This window comes from Canis aureus, chromosome 5, assembly GCF_053574225.1.
Source record: "Canis aureus isolate CA01 chromosome 5, VMU_Caureus_v.1.0, whole genome shotgun sequence".
Classification (NCBI taxonomy): Eukaryota; Metazoa; Chordata; class Mammalia; order Carnivora; family Canidae; genus Canis; species Canis aureus.
This window is the reverse complement of record NC_135615.1, coordinates 34,854,944-34,876,995: the sequence shown is the minus strand read 5'-3', so window position 1 is coordinate 34,876,995 and position 22,052 is coordinate 34,854,944.

Here is a 22,052-nt window from a genome sequence, read left to right as displayed (position 1 = left end):
GTGACCTAACAAACGGTCTGTCCTGGAGAGTTTTCCGCGTGTGCTTGACCAGAACGTGCATTCTGCTGTTGGGTGGGATGTTCTGTATGCGTCTGTTAACCACAATTGTTCTACACTAAGGCTCGAGTCCAACGCTTCCCTGCTCCTGTTTGTCCAGCGATGGTAGTGGGGCACTGAGGTCCCCGACTGTTACCCTATTGTCTATTTCCCCTTCAGATCTGTTGGTGTTTGGTTAATACCCTCGGGTTCTCTGACATCAGGCGCGTAGGTATTCACAATTAGGTTATCGTCTTGACGAACTGAGCCCTTTATCATTGTACAATGACCTCTGTCTTAAACTAGCTTTTGAGTGACAGTCTATCAGGTCTATTGGGTCCGCTGTGAGTGGCTGCCCGCCGCTCTCCTGCGGTTTGCACCCGCAGGCAGTGTCCTCTTCTGTCCCTAGACTTTGAGTCTTGTGTGTCCTCGAAGCTCAAGTGAGTCTCTTGCAGGCAACCCACAGCTGGGTCTCCTGCTTCTACATCCACTCAGGCATTCGAAGCCTCTTGACCGAGATATTCAGTCCATTTACATGTAGAATGACTCTCAGGCAAGGACTCACTAACGGTGTCTTATTCATGGTTTCCTGATGCTTCATAGTTTCCTGTTTCTGTCTCTCTTGGCACCTTCCCTTTTCCATAGCATGTGCTTTGATTCTTTTATCTACTAGATGTTTCAGCTTTGTGGTTAATATGCGGCTTACAGAAAAAAACATTGTGGGTACAACAATCAGCCATATGCTGATAACAACTTCACTTTGACACCATCCAACATTCACCCTTCTATTCCTTCCCCTTTTATGTTTTGAGGTCATGATTTGTATCTTTTTATACAGCAGGTCCATGAACACATCGTAGCTAAAGTTACTTTCGATACTTCCATGGTTTCCTCTCTTTCCTAGAGTGGTTAACTCATAACCATGTTACAGGACTAGAGGGTTTGGGATATGACCTCGTATCTGGGTTTGCCAGTGCGTTGTGTGTTTTCACACGTTTTCATGTTGCTGACTAACGTCCCTTTATCTCAGCCCGGAGAACGTTTAGCATTTCAGGTCTGGTGGGGTCTCCTTCTGCTTCTGTTTGGGCATATCTACCCCTCCTCCGTTTCGGCAGGACAGCTGTGCCAGGTGGAGTACACCTGGTGCCCGGGTATCCCTTCAGCCAGGTAGAGTACACCTGGTGCCCGGGTATCCCTTCAGCACCTCGGTGCTCCTGCTCTCTCTTGGCCTCGAGGTTTCGGCTGAGAAATGCACAGAGAGCCTCATGGGGTCCTTTGTAGGAGGTCAGCTTCTCTTCTCTTGATGCTTTTAAGATTCTCTCTTTGACTTTTATTTTATTATAGTGTGTCCTGGGGAAGATATTTTTAAGTTGAATTTGTTGGTGACCCAGGACATTCATGAACTCGGGTGTCCTTATCTCTCCCCAGACTTGGGAACTTCTCAGATGTTATTTTTTTAAAGACATTTATTTATTTATTTATTTATTTATTTATTTATTTATTTCTGAGAGACACAGAGAGAGAGGCAGAGACACAGGCAGAGGGAGAAGCAGGCTCCATGCAGGGAGTTCGATGCAGGACTCAGTCCCAGGACCCCAGGATCACTCTGTGGGCTGAAGGCAGACAGACACTCAACCACTGAGCCACCCAGGCGCCCCAATTTTTATTTTTTTAAACTTCTAAATTTGTTCACATATTGCTCTCTTGATTTCATTAAATTGTCTTTGTTTTTTCTTGTGGCCCATTGAGCTTCCTTAAAACAACATTTTGAATTCTTTATCGGGTAAATCACAGAACTCCATGTCTACAGTTACTGGAAAATAATTGTGATCTTTTGGTGGAGTCACGTTTCCTTGATTTTTCATGTTGAACTCTTGCGTTGCTGTCTGCGCAGTTGAAGCAGTCACTGCTCTTGGTCTTACAGCTGCCTGTGGGAGAGAAACACCTTCTGTCGGCCTCTCGAGGGAGTCTGATGCTCTCTCAGACCTGCTCATACACCTGCTCCGTATTTCTTGATCTGTCTTATGGCAAAATGCTCTGCTTGCCTGCCTCCTGGCCACCGTGCAGCGCAGCAGGCCAAGTGTCACACGTTTTTCTGCTTTCCCAGGGTGGAGCTAATTCTCAGGCCTGGTGTCTCCCAAGCCCGCAGACCCAGGAGGGCCGTCCGTGCATGCTCTCCAGCTGCCTGCAAGGGTCCGTCTGCCCGTGAAGTGTATACAGGGGGCTGGTCGTGGAGAGGGGACGTGCGAGGGTGAGGCGGAGAGGGTGTGGGCGGTACCCAAGGGTACCACGGATGAGGTGTCCTGGCGGTTTGCAGGCAGGCCCCCTGATGAAAACCGGACATGGTTAGTAGGATCTGCTGTCTTTGACCCCATCTGAGCCCCAGCTGTGGTTTTCTCAACCACTCCCCACCCCAGTCATGCAGCTCAGGACCCAGCACCCTGGATGGAGCGAGACGGAGATGGGCCTCGATGGCAGCGTCCGCACAGCTGGGGGAGCCAGGTGCTCACTCACACACTCCCCTCCCCCCACGGGAGAAACCGTGGCTGAAGAGGGCTGTCTCGGCCTGAGCTGTGCTGCCGGGCAGTGGTGCTGCTGCTAAACGGTCCCTCTTCTCTTCCCCCGGCACCAGACTCAGATCCTTTCGCTCCTTCGGCACCCGGAGCTTCCCCGCTGGGCTCCAGGACATCCACGAGGCTCTTTCGTCCGTGGTGACTGCCTGAGACAGGGTTCTCCAGTGGCCCCAGGACCACGGCCCAGAGGGGCTGAGCTGGGTCACGGCCCATGTTAGGGCTCACAGCTGGGGCCCAGGTCAGTGAGCCTGTACCTGAGGCTCCCCCGGGTCGCTTGTTGGATCCCCAGCTCCTACAAGGATGCACGTCGAGCTGCTGCTGCTGACAGGGGTCCGAGCAGTAAGGGGTCTTTTTTGGCTCCTTGTGAGTCACTGCCCAGCTTTTCTTCTTATTTCCCTCCAGTGTCCATGTCACAGATGCGTGGTAAATAGATCTTCTCTATACAGTAGGGATTAGAAGAGATAGTCATGGAAATTATTGCTCACTCTTTCGTTCGTTCGTCAAAACCATCAGCCACCACTCAACACATACCTACCAGTTGTTTGTTTTTTAAGGGACTGTTTTCCCACAAGTCGCTAAACTCTAACAGAGATGGACATGTCTGAAGGTGCCTCATACAAGGCACTGTCCTCTGCAGAAGGACCATCTGAGGATGCGAGGATGCGCACTAATTCTCCTCCGACCCTCAAATTTGATACTGTATTTCTCTAAGTGCATTTTCCCCACATTTTAACTTCTCTGTAATACATTGTATCCTAAAATGATAGCCTGTCATGAGCTTGGCCGGCACAGCTCTTCCTTTCTGTGTGCTCGCCCTGGTGTGCCTTGTGGTCAAAGCCGTCTTAGGTTCCCCAGAATATGGAAATCACTCCTTCCCGACTTTCTTCTGTGCTTCGAGCAGCACGAATGGAGATAGCAATTTCGCTGTGTGCTCTGCTCAGTCTTCTGGGATAAATAAAAAGCAAAAATATTTTCTCATAACCCAAAGTCCGCTTTTTAAAAACATTTTTTTGTTTATTTATTTGAGAGAGAGAGAGAGCAAGAGAGCACCAGCAGGGAAAGTGGCAAAGGAGAGGGCAAAGCAGGTGCCCTGCAGAGCAGGGAGCCCGACGCGCGGCTGGACCCCGGGGCCCTGAGGTCAGGGCCTGAGCCGAAGGCAGACGCCCAGCTGACGGAGCCACCAGGCACCTTCCAAAATCTGTTTTTTATCCCCATATCCTGCACATGTGTTTAGGGGATGAAACTTTTATTTTTAAAGATTTATTGATTTATTTGAGAGAGTGTGTGTATATGCGTGAGCACAAGCAGGGGAGGGAGGGGTTGGGGAAGAGGGAGACGCAGACGCCCCCCCACAGATCGTGGAGCCCGACGTGGGGCTCGATCCCACGACCCTGAGAGCACGACCTGAGCCAAAATCAAGAGTAGGATGGACACTGGAGCACTCCTGGATCCTGACATCCTGAGCTCGTTCTATCACAAGCCAAGTGCCTCTGCTGTGCAGGCGGCCTCTGGATTTTTCAAATACTTCCTCTGTTAAACGAGTCAACACCACCAATGAACTTTTTTAAAAGATGCTCTTCAAAATGGAACATAACCAGAATCCAGGGTCTACATGAGGGTCACTCTCGGTTGTACACCATATGGGTCTCAACAAACGGTCCGTGACACGTGCGCACCATTGTGGCACCGCCCGGCGTGGCCTCACTGCCCCGAACGCCCTCTGTTCAGCGTCCGAGTCTCCCTGCCGACGCCCGCCAACCCCTCCTGGCCTTCCTGTGTCCACGGTCTGGCTTTTCCCAGGACGTCCTGGTGGGCGGCACTTGGCACGGGGTCTTTTCAGATGTGCTTCCGTCGTTTCCTGATACACATTTCGCACCGGCCCGTGTCCCTCCACGGCCTGGGGCTTGTCTCCCCCGAGCGCTGGATCACATTCCACTCGTGCCGACAGACCAGAGCATACTTGTCCACCGGGTCCTGGTGACTGCGGGTACACCTGCTGCAAGCACCTGTGTGCAGGCTTGGTCTGGACACTGGTTCCCAACTCTCTCGGGTAAATCCCGAGGAGCCCGGTTGCCGGGTCATATGGTGAGAGTATGTGCAGTTTGGGTGATTAGTTTCGAATGTTGACAACATGTCATTCGTGACGAATGTGCCATCTGGGGGGGACAGTGACGATGTGGGAGGCTGTGCGTGGGGGGCGGGTATATGGGAATCTCTGCGTCTTCCTCTCAATTTTGCTGTGAACCTAAAACTGCTCTAAAAACAAAGTCTTTATTAAAAGAAACCAAAACCCTAAAGACAGAAACAGACCTCAATTTTGTCCAGAAGATGGTTTGGACCAGCGCTTCCATTGACTTGTGATCTGTTCCCACCGAAGCCCTAGGAGGAGACCAAGGTCCCTTGGGCTTGCAGGCCCGGCTGGCCCGCAGTTCTGAAGGACACCTGCGGCTTGCAGGTGAGCTCAGGTGATATTCGTGGCCGTGGAGGGAAGCCCCTTCGAGGTCCTCACAGTGAACGAAGCCCCAAAGTCCCCGACGAACAGATGAAAACCATGGGGCTCATATGTCCCGTGGCACCTGCTCAGTTCTGAGGAGGAAGGGGGTTGTGGCTCCTGGCACTGCGGGGCCCGGCCGTGGGACATGTGGCGGAGCAACGGGACGAACACGGCAGGCCCCCTGGCATGCGCTGCTGCAGACCTGGAGGCCACAGAGATGGCAGGTCCGGGGTCACGGGCTGGGCACCCCCCCACACTGTCCCTGGGAGCCCTCCTGGCCTGACCCCTAAGGGCCTGGGGTCCCCAGGCACTGACCTCTCACCCTCTACTCTGACATCCACGGCCTCGTGGATTCGCATCCACACCTCCCGCTTGGAGCTGACAGACGGTGCGTGGCCACCAAGGGCTGCCCCCGGGCTCCACCTGCCGTGTCTGGGGCTCCCCAAGCACCTCCTCCAGGTATTCCCATCCCCACCCTGAGCACTCGTGCCCATGGCCTCGGCCAGCACCGCCACCCTGGCTCACACAGTGGCCCCTGGGCAGCAGATGGGCAGGCAGGGCTGCGGCCTCCTGAGCCCCTGGGGCTCGGCCCCCGCCTCGTGGAGGCCCCTCAGGGCCCCCCGCCCCCGCGCACGGGCACCCTGGGCGGCCCGTCAGTGCTCTCTCTCCGCCGCCTTGCCCGGTGAGCACCGTGCATCCAGACCCGTGCCCCCGTCTCCCGGCCACCCTCGGCCTGCACCCCCGCGGCAGCCCCGCTCGGGGCACACCCAGCCTGCGTGGGCTTGGCCTCCAGCCCCGCGCCCCACCCGGCTGTTCTGCGCCCTGATGCTGCTCCCAGCGGGGCCGAGGACACGGCGCGGCGACATGGAGGGCTCCCGGAGGCCGGCGACACGCTCTCCCTCCGTCCCAGGACCAACCTGCCCGGCGCCGGGGTACCCGACTTCAGCTTCTGACGAGCCCGAGGGCCAGGCTGCTGCTCACGCAGCCCAGCGACAGACAAGCTGGGGGCGAGGGGTGCAGAGGGAAGGCGCTGGGGCCTCACAGGTGGGCCTCTGGCCGGGAGGGCAGCTAGCAGTGGGGGCGGGAGGGCCGCGGGGTCGGGGGTTGCAGCCCCGCCTGCCTGGTGGGCCCTCTGGGGACCGGGGCACGCGAGGAGGCCACGGCTGCTGATGGCCACAGCTGTGACGGGAAGGAATCGAGCCTCCTTGACCTAAGCAGCTAAAACACACAAGGTCACGGAGGCGGATGGTTGTCTCCGACATGAATCCGACGGCAGGGCCGACAGCAGGAGCAGCTCCCAGGGTGTGGGCGGCTTGGCCCAGGGCCACCTCAACGGTCCCGGCGCCGTCCACGCCACCTCCGTAGGGACAGCAGGGCGGTGACAGGGCCGGGCGGCCTGGACCAGGAGTACTTGCCCCCCGGGACCCGCGGGAACACCCGGCACCGCCCGACGGGCAGCACGGGGTCGGGGCGCTGTGCCTCCGCTGCTCCAAGTCCCGAGTCCTCCCGCACAAACGGCATCACAGGCTTCATGCAATGGGCACTATCCTCGCCTGGGCCACAGCCGGCCTCCTGCTGCTGGGTGCCCGCCCGGGGGTGGGTGCGGCCCTGGAGTGACTGGGGCCTCACCCACTCGCGTGCCTCCCTCTGGGCGAACCACCGCCCTGTGTGGCCAAGCGCGACTGGAAGGCGGCCATGGGCAGTTGACTGCGGGGGCCCCCAGCCCACCTTCTCCCCTCCCGGTGCTGCCGGGGCCCGGCCCCCACGTGCTCTTTCGTGGGCTCCCTGTCCGTTAGCTTAAGGTCGCAGGCAAATTCCTGCCCCCACCTCGAGCACAGCGCTCCTCACGAAGTGGAGTCCCCTTCCCCGACGGCCAGGATGCATCCTCGCCACGGCACGGTCAGCAGGGTGTGAAGACTCTGGTTGTCCCCCCAGGGCTCGGGGTCTGGGTGGGTACAGACAAGAGATTATTACGGGAAGTGGCCCACATGGCCCTGGGGACTGAGAAGTCCCGTGAACTGAGCTCTGCAGGTGGAGACACAGGGGGCCCAGGAGCGGGGCGGGGGACGGGGCACATGCCTGGGGCGGAAGGTGCCGTCCAGCTTGACAGAGAGAGCGACTCTCCCTCCCCCTGCCTTCCAGTCCTACTTGAGCCCTGAGCCCTGGGCGATGCCTCCCCGGGGGTCTTTATCCCCCCACCAATTCAAAGGGCAGAAACGGTCACAGCCGCCCCCGAAGTACTGCTCCACCGCCCGCGTGGGAGCCCCCGGCCCGCGAGGGGACACATCACCTCAACCTTCACGCCTGACAAGGACAAGTCTCTCCCAGAAGCCCCCCCCCATTACCGAGGAGCCTTCCCGGTGCCGTCCACCCACCCGGGTGCCAGCTGCCCACTGCCCCGCGCCCTCCGGCTCTAGCACGCTGCCGTGGGCGACCCGCCATAACCCAGGGCAGGCACACTCGTGGAGTGCACGGCTCCCGGGCTCCACTCATGCCCTGGCTGCTGGCGGAGCACACGCTCGGGAGGGCCGGGGTCGTGACGTGACCCCCCCCCGGACAGCAGTGTCCTGCTCCCTCTGTTCTGGGACGGGGAAAGCCACTGTCCTGGGGGGTGTGGTGGGGGCAGGGGCGGGGCACACGCGGAGATGGGAGGGAAGGGAGACAGGGAGGCCGTGGCAAGGTCCCACCGAGATGCCAAGGGGAGGGACAGCTCTGGCCCCCGGGTGCGGCCAGGTGCAAAGGCAAGGGGCCCAACGCGGAGGCGGTGAGACCATCAGGGAGGTCATGCTGGGCAGGCCCAGCGCCCGGAGGCAGGAGCCAAGAGCAGGTGCGCCCAGGGGACCAACAGAGTGGCTGCTGCAGCCCAGGGACCAAGCTGGCCTGGAGATTCCTGTGACACTGCTTTCCTGCTCCACATGTTAGGGGAGCGTCGGAAGAACGGGAAGTGCATGGGAGTCTCTCCTCTGGGTGCAGGTGTCACTCCCGTGTACACCCTGCCGGGTTGCCCCTGACTGGCCACACGTCCGGGGGTCAGGGTGCACAGCCCCTCTGAATCGCTGGCCTTCTGTCCACACTGCTCCTGAGCCTCAGGCGACAGCCACCGAGTGAGGATGGATGTCTCAGCTCCTCGGCGGGCCGCCGCCACCTATCTGGCAAAGCTTCCAAGAATCTGATGTATCAAGTCAATTATGAAATACCAGACTTTAAACCCATACGGGAGAAACTTAATCACTTTTTTAAAAAAGAGCAGACATTTGTCCTGGGGCAGAGAGAATGAGTAATAAGTAAATAATTGATACTGGAGTCTAGGTTTGCGGGGGCAGCCTCCAGTGCAAGGCCGTGCGGAGCTCAGAGCTGTTGGCGTTTAATAACTGGGATCGGAGCACAACAAAGCACCGAGCGCCGAGGGCCGGACACTGGGCTCGTAGATGTAACCCCAGCCAACACGCTGCTTCTCAGGAGGAGCATGGAAACAGTTCTGAGGCTTCCATCTGATCCACTTGGGGACCTGCCTCTGAGGCTGAGCTGTCAGAGCCGAGAGGACACCCCGGTGGTGGGCGCACCGCCTCAGGCAGGCGCGCTGCGGGCAGGTACTGACGGACAAAACCATCTTTTGAATCTGCCACCAACTTGCAAGCGGGTGTGCCCCAAAGGCCGCTAAGAAGTCGGCTGGAGCGCACATTTGCTCACTGAAACCGGGTCATAAACGGGACACAGGCTAGGAGCCCACCGCAGAGATGCACCTCCCACCCGCGCTGCCACGTGAGCAGGGGTAGCCTGCTCGGTGCCCAGCGAGCCTGCAGCAGCCCACCCGGGAGGCCCCCCCAGCCACAGCCTGGGTCCACGGAGGCCGCTTCAGCTCCTCCTCCCCAGCCCTGCTTCCCTCGGCCAAGAGGAGCCAGACCTGAGAACGCGCTCCAGCAAACATCCCTCCCAAGCAAACGTCCGAGTCTGCAAGACCCTCCACAGGTGGGGGCTGCCAGGGTGTCAGGTGAGCAGATGGGGCCATCAGGAAGGTGTGAGTGGCCGTAGGAACAACACCAAGGAAGAGGAAAACCCAGGGCAGCGGTTTCAGGGAGCCTGGGCCATCATGGTCCTGTAGAGGCAAGAGGAAGAAGGGAGAGACAAAGAGGGAGAGGAGGCTTCCTGCATGTTCCTGGCCCCTCTGATCTCCTTCCGTCTCTCCACAGGCTGAGCCCCAGCCAGAAGCCGGGGAGTGAGGGCTGCTCAGCCCTGCGCACTGCCCAGAGCGGCGACTTCTGCGTGGTGTGGGTGGGGAGTGGGCAGCCAGGGAGGTGTGCATGGGTAGTGGGAAGGGTGAAGGATAATGTTGGGCAGCACGTTACCTGCGACAAGCCTCAACACCTGAGAATACCTGAAGGAGGCTCCCGGGAACCCTCCTGGAAAGGGAGGCAGAGAAGGAGAAAGAACGTGACAGAGATGGAGGGAGGAGGCAGAGGGTCGGAGGAGGACACCAGTGCGGGGAGGGGGCGACAAAAGGCAGCACCCCAGGCATGCCCGGACCAGGGCTTCCCGGTGTCCAGAGGTGTGCCGGGATGCTCCCCGCCGCAGGAGCTCCAGCATCCATCCCAGGATCTTGAGCCCTTCAGAAGGAACCCATATCATCCACCATTAAATAGAGAAAGAGAAGAAAAATGGAAACATAGCCATTTCCCCAAAGGTGAAAGTGTTATTAGTGCCCAGACCTGAGACAGGATGAGGACCCAGATTTTAGATCACAAGTGTCTCTTTTCTCTTAATATCCACAGATCAACAAAAGGACGCCTTCGGGGGGTACTTACGGGAAAGAACTCAATGTGTCCTTCCAAATCAGATTTGAATTTTACCTCCAGAATCTAAATGTGGTGGAGGTGAGCCACGCATTTTAAGGGAATACTTTTACATTAAGCTCCTTAGAAAAGCTTTTTGAAAAGTTCCTGAAATACGTCAGGGTTTTAAGTTTGTCACTAAGAATACATTGGGCTTACAGTTTGGATTATGTGATTTGTAAATAATAATTAACGCAGAGGCATTTTGAGGCACTTATGATCATCAACATTTTCTTTATTCATTCAGCTTCCCATGCTGTCTCTTGTATGCCAGGCACCATTCTGGGTTCTTAGAAGGTGTTTACGAGTCGGTGGCATTTTGTGATGGAAACCCTGTAAAAGACTTGTTGAAGAAATACTTTTAAATGACAGCTAGGCTGAGGCAGGAATATCTATCATATATTATGTAAAAAAAAAATTGGCAGAATAATAGATAATGAAACTTCATTTTTGTGAAACAGGAAGGTATACTGTGGCTTTTAAAATAATAGCCATCTACTTGGGTGTATGATATCTATTACTTTTAAATTATTAAATTTATTATAATTTTGAAAGTCTATACATCAAGTAACTAGAAAAGGAGGAACAAATTAAGCCCAAAGTTAGCAGAAAGAAGGAATTAATGAAGATTACAGAAGAAATAAATAAAGTAGAGAACAGGAAACAATAGGAAAGATGAACAAAACTATGAGTTGGTTCTTTGAAAAGATAAACAAAATTGGCAAACATTTAGCTGGACTAATCATTAAAAAAGAACCAAATCAACAAAATTACAAATGAAAGAGGAGACATAACAACTGACACTACAGAAATACGAAGGATGAAAAGAGACTACCAAGAACAGTTATATGTCAAGTAATTGGAAATCATGTAACTGTCAAGAACAGTTATATGTCAAGTAACTGGAATTCTAGAAACATACAACCTACTAAAACTGAATCAAGAAAAGTAGAGTCTGAACAAATTACTAGTAAGAACACTGAATGTTTATTCAAAAACATCCCAAGAGATCCCTGGGTGGCGCAGCGGTTTGGCGCCTGCCTTTGGCCCAGGGTGCGATCCTGGAGACCCGGGATTGAGTCCCACGTCGGGCTCCCGGTGCATGGAGCCTGCTTCTCCCTCTGCCTATGTCTCTGCCTCTCTCTTTCACTGTGTGCCTATCATAAATAAAAAAAAGAAAAAAAAAACTCTTAAAAAAAAATCCCAAGAAACAAAAGTCCAGGACCAAATGGCTTCACTGGTAAATTCTATTACATGTTTAAAGAATAATTAATACCAATCCCTCTCACCCTTTTCCAAAAATTAGAATGGAAGGAAACACTTCCAAACTCACTTTACAAAGCCAGCATTACCTTGATACCAAAGTCAGATAAAGACACTTAAAGAGGGGCAGCCCCCGTGGCTCGGCAGTTTGGTGCCACCTTCAGCCCAAGGCGTGATCCTGGAGACGCAGGGTCAAGTCCCACATCGGGCTCCCTGCATGGGGCCTGCTTCTCCCTCTGCTGTGTCTCTGCCTCTCTCTCTCTCTCTCTCTCTTTCTGTCTGTGCCTCTCATGAATAAATAAATAAAATCTTGGGATCCCTGGGTGGCGCAGCGGTATAGCGCCTGCCTTTGGCCCAGGGCACGATCCTGGAGACCCGGGATCGAATCCCACGTCAGGCTCCCAGTGCATGGAGCCTGCTTCTCCCTCTGCCTGTGTCTCTGCCTCTCTCTCTCTCTCTCTCTGTGACTATCATAAATAAAATAAAATAAAATAAATAAATAAATAAATAGATCTTTTTTAAAAAGATACTTTAAGAAAAAAAAAAACAACAGCCAATATCCCTGACTATAGATGCAAAAAATTCTCAATAAAATAGTAGTAAACTGAATTCAACAGTGCATGATAAAAATCATATACCAAGGGGTACCTGGCTGGCTCAGTCAGTAGAGCATGCAATTCTTGACCTTGGGATTGTAAGGTTGAGCCCCATGTTAGGTGTAGAAATTACTTTTTAAAAATACTTTTAAATAGTTCAGCATTATTTTTTTAAAAAGAATCATACACCATGATCAAGTGGTATTTATGCCTCCAATGCAAGGATGGTTCAATATATGCAAATCAATAACAATATACCACGTTAGCTCAGCAAAGGATAAAAGTCATATGAACATCTCAGTAGATTCAAAACAAGCATTTGACAAAATTTAACGTCTGTTCATTATAAAAACTGTTCACAAATTAGCTATAGAAGGAATGTACCGCAACATAAGAAAGGTGACGTGACAAGCCCACTACCAACATCATCCTCAGTGGGGAAAGCTTGAAAGATCTTCCTCTGAGACCAGAAAGAAGACAAGGGCTCCCACAATCACCACTCCTATTCAACAAGGTACTGGCAGTCCTAGACTCAGCAATCAGACAAGGAAAAGAAATAAAAGGCATCCAAATTATAAAGGAAGAAGTAAAACTGACTCAATTGGAAGATGATGTAATGTTATGTATAGAAAACCTTAAAGTCTTCACCAAAAAAAAAAAAAAAAAGAGAGAAGTTAAATCCAATCAAGAAACTCAGTAAAGTTACAGGATATAAAATCAGCATACAAAAATCAGTTGCATCTATTTTTTTAAAAGATTTTATTTATTTATTCATGAAAGACACAGAGAGAGAGAGGCAGAGACACAAGCAAAGGGAGAAGCAGGCTCCATGCAGGGAGCTTGACGTGTGACTTGATCCTGGGTCTCCAGGATCATGCCCTGGGCCGAAGGCGGCGCCAAACCACTGGCCACCCGGGCTACCCTAGTTGCATCTTTATACTTTGAAATATCTGAAAAATAAATAAATGAAACGATCCCATTTGCAATAGCATCAAAAACAGTAAAATATTTAGGAATAAGTTTAACCAAGGAGGTGAAAGATCTGTACCCTGAAAACTGTAAGACATTGATGAAGAAAACTGAAGATTGCACAAATAAATGGAAAGACATACCATGATCGTGAATTTAAAGAATGAATGTGGCTAAAATGTTCATGCTACCCAAAACCATCTATAGATTCAATGCAATCCCTATAAAGATTCCAATGGGATTTTTTAAAGAAGAAAATAATTCCTATAATTCATATGGAACCACAAAAGACCTCGAACAGTCAAAGTAATCTTGGGAAAGACGAACAAAGCAGGAGGCATCACATTTCCTGATTTAGATTACAAACCATGTTACAAAGCTAAGTACTCAAACAGTAGGATATTGACTCAACAACAGACAGGTCAATGGAACAGACTGAAGAGCCCAGAAATAAACCCAAGCACATTTGGTCAACTACTATTGGACAAGAAAGTTAAGAAAACTCAATGAGGAAAACACAGTCTCTTCAATAAATGATGCTGAGAAAATTGGATATTCACAGGTGAAGGGATGAAACTGGACTATCTCACAACACTCACAAAACGTAACCTGAAATGGATGAAAGACCTCAATGTGAGGCCTGAAACCATAAAAGTCCTAGAAAAAAAAAAATCACTGGAAGAAAACCTCCTTGGGACGCCTGAGTGGCTCACTGGTTGAGCGTCTGCCTTTGGCTCAGATTGTGATCCCGGGGTCCTGGGATCGAGTTCCGCATTGGACTCCCTGCATGGAGCCTGCTTCCCCCTCTGCCTGTGTCTCTGCCTCTCTCTGTGTATCTCTCATTAATTAATTAATTAATTAATTAACAAAATATTTCAAAAAAAGAAAAATTCCTTGACATGGATATTAATTATGATTTTTTAGAAATGACACCTAAAAAACAAGAAATAAAATAAAATAATAAACAAGTGGGACAACATCAAACTAAAATCTTCTGCACAGAAAAAAGCAACTATCAGCAAGGTGAAGAGGTAGTTACAGAATGGGAGAAGATATTTGCAGATCATACCTGATAAGGAGTTAATATCCAAAATGTGTAAAGAACTCATACAACTCAATAGCAAAAAATAATAATTAATTAACTAATTAGAATAAACAAAAGCCAATAATCCAACTAAAAATGGGTAAACAACCTGAAAAGCCAGTTACAGGCAAGTGAGCACTGGGGGGCTGATGTACAACGTGACGAGTACGGTCAACACTTAGAAGATTCTAAAAGTTCCCAACCCAAGGGAAGAAACACTCTTTTGTAACTAATAAGATGGATGTTAACTAATTTATTGTGAGGATCATTTCATGACACATGTTGGTCAGGTTTTCATGCTGAACAGCTTGACTTACACAGTGCTGTATGTCGACTGCATCCCAACAAGACTGGGGGAAAAAAAAAGAAGAAAAAAGAAAAAACTACGAGAAAAATCTAACAGTTATTTCTCTCATGTGTCTTGAATCACAATAGTAATTCACACTCATTATAAAGAACTAATCATGTACACAGGTAAAGTCACTCCCCTAAATGCAATTTCTCAGAAGTTACAAATGGTGGTTTTTTTCCCTCTGGATCTTTTTCTATGCTTCTACATAAGTAATTTTTTAAAACAAAATGCTATTATATTATGCTTACTGATTGATGACATTTTAAATTTAAGATATTATAAATGTTTTTCCATATCGGTTTCTATAAGTATACTTTATTCTTTTGAAACAACTACACAATATTCTCTTAGTCAGATATATCCTACTTTATCTGACCCTTCTCTAGTGATAGAAATTTAGAATATTTTAACTATTTTTCCATAATAAGAAATGCTTCCGCGGGCATCTGGCAAGCCTGTCAGTTCATCTGCATTTCTGCCTTTTCCTTCAAATATGACTGCCAAGGTTGTCATTTAAAAAGTCTTGCTGGAGGGGCAGCCCGGGTGGCTCAGCAGTTTAGTGCCACCTTTGGCCCAGGGCCTGATTCTGGAGACCTGGGATCGAGTCCCACGTCGGGCTCCCTGCATGGAGCCTGCTTCTCCCTCTGCCTGTGTCTCTGCCTCTTTCTCTCTGTGTGTGTGTGTGTGTGTGTGTGTGTGTGTCTCATGTAAAAATATGTAAAATCTTAAAAAAAAATAAAAATAAAAAGTCTTGCTGGAGTAGCGTACTGCTTTTTGGTTCAGTTGCCTTCTTCCCAAGTAGTGCCAGGCAACAAATGACCACAGACCCTGCTTCTCCTGCTCACGGATCTGGGCGGCTGGCTCACCCGTGAGTCACCTGCCCGTGGGCGGCCGTGGCTGGGGGTCAGGGCCACTCTGCTCTGCTCACGTGTGTGATGCCGTCCAGCGGGGTGGCCCCGGCTCCCCACGTACAGGGAAGGAGACAGAGAGAGAACATCTCCAATCACACACCTCTCAAGGTCCTGCTTGCGCTTCTCAACATCCCACGAGAGGCCTACACTCAGACGTGCCACCAAGTCATGCACGGGGGGCATGGACTCGGGAGGGATGTGGAGTTGAGGACGTTTGCTAGGAGCCATACCCCCCACACGGGGGGAGCAGACTTACTGCCCTCCAATATGGAACAATAATGAACATGTATCCTACCCCAGGCTTACTGACATTGGAATTTATCAGAATTTATTAGAAATTCTTGCTAATCTAGTAGCTTAAAGAAATTCATGCTAACCCTTCCTTTAATTTTTATTTCCCACATTACTAGTAAGGTATATTTTTATTTCTATAAGCATACTGGTTATCTATATTTCTTCTGTGAATTACCTCTTCATATATTTTTAGTATTTATTGTTTCTTTAAATTTATTTATTTATTTATTTTATTGTTTTTTAATGATGCTTAATTTTTTTTTTCCAGAAATGCAAGGACCCAATTTTCCTTCCCTAGACCATGGTTTTATTTATAAAGGTGAAATGGAGGATCAAACAACTTTTCAGGTAATTCAACCAAATGAAACCTGCACAATGCACTCAATTATCTGGATATTCCAAGGGCAAATTTTGATATGAATTGTCTCTGTGATTTCTTTAGTTCTCTGCTTTACTTTGCAGCTTCATCCAAGAAAGATAGATTATTTCCATTGTACTTAGACTAAAGAATGTAAAAATAAGACATTGCTCCACTTTGTCCTTAACGAAACCAAAATCTAACACTAGAAATGAATTCCACCTCTTCTATTTTCAGTAGGTGTGTCTAACAAAGCCTTTACTAATTTTACCTAAAATCTTCCAAGGCTTTGTATTTGGGCATGTTCTTTTTGGCCATTTTGGCTGAACTAATGAGTCAAATCGCAAAGAAAAAATGGGTCTCAATTCATCTGTCCTGGATGGCGTCCTTCAAACTATCAGCCCTTCCTTTGGCAGGTCAGACGTGACCCTCAGAGAGAATACGTGACCAGGAGTAGAGGCATTGCCCAGATGCCAGTGAAGGGTAAAAAGCAAAAAGATAGGTTATTCCAGTAAGAGGGGAACTAAAAATAATAAAAGATACAATCATTTGCAGAGGTTACAATTTCCCCTCTAGAAATGAAAAAAAATCAAATTGAAATGATTAAAATAAATTTTGGAGGGAAAGTAGCTGCATGTAAATCAACCTTTAAAATTCAAAAGCATGCCTGTATACTAGCAACAGCGACCAAGCAGAAAACATGGAAAGAGAGGAAAGAGAGAAAGCATGCATGAGTGTGCTGCCCCCCTTCCTGCAGGATCTAAGAATATGGCACATCTTTAGAAGTTTTGTAGATAAAGGTGAATCGCTTCTGTGACAAAAATTGCAAAGCATCTTTATGAGATTAGGAGGTCCTGTTTCTGAGAATGACCAATAAGATCCAACACGCTCACAGGAACAGCTGCAGCCTTCAGAGATCTGCAAACGCGCCTGCGTGGGGAGCCAGGGCTGAGAAGCACGCAGTGTGGGGACGTCCACACCAGAGGACATTGTGCGAGTCGGTGCTGTTTCTGCAGCCTTTTCAGAGACCAGTGCGATAAGCAGGTGCACAGCCCCCGAGGTGCTGGTGGGAAACCCCACTCCTTATGGCTCGGAGCGCCAGACAAGGATCCAGGGGAACCCATGAGAGAGAGAGAGTCTCAGAAGGGGAATTCAGAGAGGGGATCCTCACACCCTGTCTGTCTCTGAACTACACATGTGTGGGGCAGACTCTAAGAATATTTGCTAAAGAGAGAAAATATGAACAAAGACTGGTTAACAGCCCAACAGGATGACTGCCTGTTGAAACCAAGAAACAGTACTCCCCAGAGAAAATTCACAGAATCCTAAGGCAGCACGGCTTAATATTTTGAATTTCCAGAATTTCCAAAATTACCTTACAAACAAACACCCAGGGGAATGAAATTCATCCTCCAGAGAAAAGAAAAGTCACTGATATGAAACCTGAAATAATTCAGGTGCTGGAACTAACAGACCAAGATTTTAAAATGGCTTTTTATAACTACTCTCAGTGAAGTAGAATATGTTCACAGGAAAATAGAAATAACAAAAAAAGAGAAAATTTCTAGAACTGAAAAAACCTAATGTCTGGAATAAAGACTTCTCTAGACACACTTAATAGCCAAATGGAGATGACAGAAGAAAGAATAAGTGATCCTAAAGATCAGTAAATACAAAAAAGCATAGTGGGGAAAACAAAGCATGAAAGTTGGTTTAAAAAAATAAGAAGATTGAAGCCCAAAGGCTCTAGTAGGTGGCATCAAACGGTCTTACACGCGCATAACTGAGTAATGGGACAGAACAAGTATTGAGGAGATACGGCTGAACTTTCCCATCTATAAAAAACATAAGTTTACAGATTCAAGATGCTCGGTAAGTACCAAGGCACAAACAAGGCTGTGCTGAGGCATCGTCAAATGGCTGAAGCCAAACACGAAGACTAAATCTTCAAATGACAAGAGAAATCCAACATGTTAAATATGGGGAATCACAATTCAATTAGTGGCTGATGTTTCATGGATATGAATGGGGCCAGGAAGAGTGCCGAAAGGAAAAAGCTGTCAACCCAGAGTTCTCTCCAGTGAAAATATCTTTCAAGGCAAAATTGGATCTATTTTTGCAAAAAGGCAGCTGGGAAATTCCAGCTTCTAGTTCCACTTCCAATTCACCACTCTCCTAACAGCAAGTAAAAAGCTGAGCAGACTGAAAAATTAACAGCTCTTCGTGGATCCACTGGGGGTGGGGGGAGCGGGACAAACCACTGCCCCCAAGACTGGAGAGACAGACACAGGATGCAGAGAATAACAACTTACCAGAACAGAGACTCACAAGCAGAAACCACCTCGGGAACCCGAACCAGGGCAGGAAACCTGCACCGTGATGAAGTGTGTACAGCTCAGCGTGGACAACTCTGAGAGCTGTACCCCAGAGGGAGGGACCCCCGTCACAGGTGGGGGAGGGCTGAGGAGGGAGACAACAATATTGTGAGTTTACCTCCAGGAGTTCAACCAAGTTCTCACAGTAAGTATCAGAGAAAAATGCTTCCAGCAGGAGGGGGAATAAAGGAACCTGAGTACCCTGCTCTGAACAAGGTTTTCCTCACGAAACTAGCTAACCAGAGCCTAACCTGCCAGGGTTTTATCAGGGCCTAAGTGACCAAAGAAAGGGAAATAGCCAAGTCCAGACACTCTAGCCATCCTGAGAAGCACTTGTGTAGGTCACATCCAGGGGCACACGATCACTAAAAGACTGAGCTCTAATCACAAGGCTGTGAAACCCTTCTCCTCCCATACACCTCACCACCACATCACTACAGGTTTCTTTAAAGCAGTTCCTTTTACCCAGTACATCATGTCCAGTTTTCAATAAAAAATTACAAGGCATATCAAAATACAAAAAAAACAACAACAACAAAAAAAAAAAACACAGAGGCACAGCAAACATCAGAACCAGACATGGCAGGGATATTAGAATTATCAGGAAGGGAATTTAAAACAACTATGATTAATGTGCTAAGCATTCTAATGGATAAAGTAGACAGCCTGCAAGAACAGATGGGCAATGTAAATAGAGAGATGGAAATCCTAAGAACCAAAAAAGAAGTGCTAGAGATTAAAAAATAAAACACACACACACACACACATACACACTCACACACACACACCATAATAGACATGAAGACTACATTTGATGGGCTTATCAATATATATTATGATACATATATCATGTAAAAATTCTCAACAAAATGTTAAAAAATTGAATTTCAAAAATATGCAAAAAGAAATATATATCATGACCATGTAGGATTTATCTCAGGTATGCAAACCTGGCTCAACATCCAAACATCCAATGATATAATCCATCAATACACAGGCAAAAAAAAAAAAAAAGAAAAGAAAACTCACATAAGCATATCACTAGGTGCAGGAAAAGAATTTGCAAAATCCAATACCTATTCATGATAAAAAAAAAATTCTCAGTAAACTAAGAACAAAGGGGAACCTTCTCAACTTGATCCATTCCTTTTCAACATCATGCTGGAGGTCCTAGCTAATGCAATAAGGCAAGAAAATGAAATAAAGCATATGCAGATTGGGAGGGAAGTTATAAAATTATGTTTGTTTGCAGATGACATGATCATCTATGTAGAAAATCTGAAAGAATCAACAATAAAAAACCTGAAACTAATAAAGGGTTTTAGCAAGGTTGCAGCATACATGATTAACATACAAAAGTCAATTGCCTTCCTGTATGAACAAGTAGAAACTGAAATTAAAAACACAACACTAGGGATGCCTGGGTGGCTCAGTGGTTGAGCATCTGCCTTAGGCTCGGGGCATGATCCTGGAGTCCCGAGATCGAATCCCATGTCGGGCTCCTTGCATGGAGCCTGCTTCTCCCTCTGCCTGTGTCTCTGCCTCTCTCTGTGTGTGTCTCATGAATGAATAAATAAAAATCCTTAAAAACAAACAAACAAACAAACAAACAAACAAACAAACAAAAATGCAACACCATTTACACTAGCACTCCCCAAAATGAAATGCTTAGATATACATTGAACAAAATACATACAAGATCTATATGAGGAAAACAAAACAAAACAAAAAAAACTCTGATGAATGAAATTAAAGAAGAACTAATTAAATGGAGACATATTCCATGTTTATGGGTGAGAAAACCCAATATTGCCAAGATGTCAGTTTTCCCCAACTTGACCTATAGATTCAATGCAGTACGAGTGGAAACACCAGCAAGTTATTCTGTGAATATCTACACAATAATTCTTAAAAAATGAATCTAGATACAGATCTTACATTATTCACTACAAATAGTGACATGGACCATAGATCTAAATGTAAAGCACAAACCATAAAATTCCTAGGAGATAACATAGAAGAAAACCTACATGACCTTGGGTATGGTCTTGCCTTTTTAGACACAACTCCAAAGAGATGATCCACCAAAGAAATAGTTGATAAACTGTTAAAATTTAAAACTTCTGCTCTGCAAAGGACAATATCAAAATAATTAGGAGACATTCCATAACTGGGAAAAAATATTTGCAAAAGACACATTTGATAAAGGACTATCATCAAAAAAATATACCAAAGGAACTCTTAAAACTTAACAGTAAGAAAACAAGTGATCCAATTAAAAATCAGTCAAAGACCTGAACAGAAACCTCACCAAAGCATATGTACAGATGGCAAATAAGGGTATGAAAATATGCTCCACATCTTATGTCGTCAAGGCAATGAAAATTAAAACAGCAATGAGATACCACTAGGTACCTACTGGAATGACCCAAATCTGGAGCACATGACAACACCAAATGCCAGCAAGGATGTGGAACAATAGAAACTCTCATACATTGGTGATGGTAATACAGAAAGGCCCAGCCACTTTGGGACCTTTGGCAGTTTCTTATAAAACTAAACATATATCCCCACCAAACAAGCCAGCAATCATGCTCCTTTGTACTTATTCAAAGGACATAAAAACTTATGTCCACATGGAAACCTGTACCCAGATGTTAATTGCAGCTTCATTTATAATTGCCAACACCTGGAAGCAACCAAGATGCCCTTTAATAAGTGAATGCATAAATAAACTATGGTGCATCTAGACATTGAAATATTTTTCAGCACCAAAAAAATGAGCTATTTAGCTATGGAAAGACACGGGGGAACCTTAAACGCATATTACTAAGTGAAAGAAGCGTATCTGAGAAGGTTATATACTGTATGATTTGAATTACATGACATTCTGGAAAAGGTGAAACTATGAGGACAGTGAAAAGATCACTGGTTGCCTGCGGTGGAAGTGGGGAGGGATAATTATGCAAAGTACAGAGGATTTTTAAAGCAATAAAACTACTCTGTATGATATAGTGATGGATTTGTCATACGTTTGTCCAAACCCATTGGATTTACAGCATCACGAGTGGGCCCTTAGGTACGCTATGGACTCTGGATGGTTATGATGTGCCAATGTGGCTTTATCCCTGGTAAAAAAATGTACTATTCTGGCAGTGACGCGGAGTGCTGGAGTCTGTGCATGTGTGGGGACACAGAGTGTATGGGAAATCTCTGTACCTTCCTCTCAATTTTATTGTAAACCTGAAACTACTCTAAAAAAAAATAAATCCTAAGAAAAGAATCAAAGCAAAATACCTTCTCATATAACAGAAATGAATTTGCCACCAGAAAACTAACACTCTAAGAAATGAGAAAGCCAATTCTCCACGACAAATGGAGTTGGTATCAGATTTGCATTGTCAGAAATGAATAAAGAGTATAAGAAAGGGCAAATAGCTGGCTAAATACAAGTCTTTTTTTGCTCTATTTGCCTCAAATTTCTATATACTACAAGTGACTATTTAAAGCAAATACTGTAACAGTACCTTTGGAGTTTATAATATATGCGGACAAAATATATCTAAGAGCTGTAACATAAAGGATGTGGGGTGCAAGAAATACAGACTAATTGCAAGGTTTCTGCATTTTTACATGACATATTAAAATAGTGACTGCAATTGGAATCTGAAAAGTAAAGGGCATGGTGTACATTGTTCTAATGGAATATGCTCCACCTTGTCTCTCCCACTAAATGCAGCTATTTAAAAACAACAGTATAATGCGCGGAGCAGTGAAATGAAGTCCCTGCAAACAGTAGCAGGCAAACTGAGAAGAGCAGAATTTGAATTATCCCCAAACTGACCTTACCATTGTTATCTTTCAGTGTTGCCCAGCCTGAACTCTGTGTGGCCTACAATCCAGAAGGGAGAGCGCAGA